The sequence below is a fragment of the Mizuhopecten yessoensis genome, unplaced genomic scaffold, assembly GCF_002113885.1.
Source record: "Mizuhopecten yessoensis strain PY_sf001 unplaced genomic scaffold, ASM211388v2 scaffold10371, whole genome shotgun sequence".
Classification (NCBI taxonomy): domain Eukaryota; kingdom Metazoa; phylum Mollusca; class Bivalvia; order Pectinida; family Pectinidae; genus Mizuhopecten; species Mizuhopecten yessoensis.
Window position 1 is genome coordinate 14105 of NW_018408513.1, and position 2881 is coordinate 16985.

Below are 2881 nucleotides of genomic sequence, written 5' to 3' on the forward strand. Positions count from 1 at the left end.
CTATTTGATGGAAATGCTGATAAATGTTTTCATTTTTATATCATCCGAGAAAATTACATAAATTTCATTTTGAAAACTTAGGCCAGGGACAGTATAGTATACGTCCCTGCTTAGGCTTAGGTGATCCGCCACTGCCGTGTACCGGTTTAGGTAACGTACCAATTTGGGTAGCATGTGACGTAATGCATGTTACTTGATCTTCAAAATGTGTCATTAAACTATAAAGTATTTTGGAATATTTACTTAGTGCCATTTTTTGTATAAAACATTCAGTAAATACTTATGCAAAAGGTAACACATGTTCAGGTACAATCAGGTCAATCAGGTTCTCGTTCTTATCAATACCACGTCCCTTTTAAGGTCTTTAGTAAGGCCCCAATTTTGGCGGGGTAAAGTGTCATATTTACTTGGAAAAGACGACTGAACTTCAAAAGTGAAAGTAACTGGACATCGAGTATGGCAATGGGGTACACCTTCCATTACACATTCTGTAAGTTTTATTTCATTAACTTTATGCTAGGCCTATTCATAGACTGCTTTTCATCCTCATTTATTTTTCATATCCAAACGCGAAGTCAGCATCATCGCGCAATCGGTCAAATTACCCATTCATTCACGGATGCCGTAAACAGTTCTTGTCACACATTCCGCGCCCAATTATGTCGTCAGCGATTGTGGGAGATTTGATGATAATAAATGTAGGAAATTTATTTGTTGAGATACTTTATATACATACAAGTCCAGTGCACTCAGCCGTTTGACCTAATTTGCTTTTTCGTTGTTCTACTTCTAACCATATACTTGCCTACTTCATGTAGTAGTGAAACTTCCACAGGATGAAGATTATGCAAGTGACATGTGTGTGAGCATACTAGGGGAAAAATAATTAATTAGTACATTTGAAGGAACTAATGGCAGATTTAAAGGAAGAGAGTGCAGCACTTTATGACAAGGTATAGGATAGGAGGGAGAGAGTTCCACTGAGGAATTGTTCTTGGAAAGAAGCTTTCTTTCCGAGCAGTGGTTTTACAGGTAAGAGTTTGGAATGAAAGGTGTGACAGTGTCGTGAAGTTCTGACAGCTGAAATAAGAACAGAGGAACGTACAGAGATAAGGTTATTGACTGTTTTGTATATAGCATGGTGAGGCAGGCATCACAGGTACCAGCCTCGTCTGTAAATACACCTATAATATATATTGACCACATCAAACTTGTCTGTCAAACTAAACTTCTATATCTTCATTAAGGCATTTGTAATAGTAAACTGTTGCGTCTAAGGAGCTGGCAGTTAATTTAAAACACCTGACTTCAGTTACACCCGAGAATGATGGAAACATAGATCTACATTCAGAAGATTCAACATTTCGAAAACATCAAACGTACATCTCTTAGATATACACAAATGAAAAAATTCCACCGCGATGGGCTTTACAATCTCCCGGAAACTGACATCAACTCACGTCGCACACTTAAAAAAGACAAGAGGGAGAAGGTTCCGACGTAAACACCAAACTGTCAAGACCATTCCCAGTGGGCACAAAACGTTGTATAGACGTCGGGAGGACGTCGTATTGTGGTCGCGACGTCGGTAACCTTATTCTAACGTCGAAAGGACGTCGTATTGTAAAAATGTGGTATTTTACTGGATTGTTTGTCATGAAGTATGATATTTCCCTGAATTGTTCAATAATAGCCACTGACTGTAGTGCCACCAGTGTGACAGTAGTTTAAATGTTGTAAATATCTTGGAGTTGTCAAACGCATGTTTTTAAACACAATGTCCATTCAAACGGTATTTACTCTTATTTAAGTGTTTTCCAGTGTTCAGTATGGTTATTATTCAGATGTAAATACCTTGATTATCTTGGTTAATCGTTAGTCCAGGGTAAGAACCGTCTGGAGAGAGTGAGAAATGTAATGTTTTTGCAGAGAACGTATACCCTGCTAGTGTGTATGGACGTCGCCATTTTGTGAACTCTCGTGACCTCTTGAACTGTGTCAGTCGGGGTCACTTGAGTGTTTATTCCGGTGTGTATTGAAAGTATTGGATATATGGGATTCGATGGAAATATGGGATGCGTTGGAAGTATTGGATTGCGAGTCAGAGAGTGAATAACGGTACGAAAGAGTTGTAGATGTGGGTACTATGAAATACTATATATTAATGTTGATTTGTGAAGTATTTTTCATACAAGTGCCAATGTAGATCGTCGTATTTTATTTGGGTTCAACGGGTACTACGTTGCGAGCAACGGGTGTGGAGCCGTTACCTCTTCGGAGTCCGCTGGGGAAGGGGTGTTGCCCCGTTGAGCTCGTGCGTTGCCCCGTTGATGTTAGCGTTCTTACCAGGGGCGTAGAGATCCCTTGGGGCGTTGGGAAATCGGTTGCGATCGTATATTCTGAGGGGGAGGTTGGTTTTGAGCTGCTGGCGGCTACTACACGCTTGGATCGTTCCAAAACCGTGGAGCTGTCACTATGCTTGGTTTGTAGGATAAGGGAAGCAACTCGTAGAATAGAATATGGGGATGGACGGGAGATTTTAGTAATATTAACATTAATGGAAGATAATTTAACTTTGTCTTTCTAGCGTACTTTTGGTGGTACTTTTGGTGTTTCAGACAACAGAGTTTGACTTTAGAATCATTGATTCATAGAGCCTAGTGATCAGAATAATTCTAGATCTATATTTTATCCATTTGCTAATCCTATATTAATTCATATAGAGTTGGGATTTTATAGTATTCATTCATTGGCACTTGGTTCATTTCTGTTATTAGCTAAACTACAGTAGGGATAAATAGACTTGTTTTGTCCCCTACATATATCAGAAAGTTCTGGTATCCAGGGTTCAGACATAGTTCTACCTTTATTGTACATCATA

The 2881-nt window shown here is 39.2% G+C and overlaps 1 protein-coding gene across 3 annotated transcripts in view; it reads left to right on the forward strand.

The window, feature by feature from the left end:
• The first annotated feature begins 382 nt into the window (after positions 1–382).
• LOC110460370 overlaps positions 383–2881 on the forward strand; it is a 64420-nt gene continuing 61921 nt past the window's right edge. For all 3 annotated transcript variants that reach the window (XM_021513241.1, XM_021513243.1, XM_021513242.1), the window contains exon 1: positions 383–490. The gene's annotated coding sequence lies outside the window, so the exon portion shown is untranslated. The remainder of the gene's footprint in view (positions 491–2881) is intronic.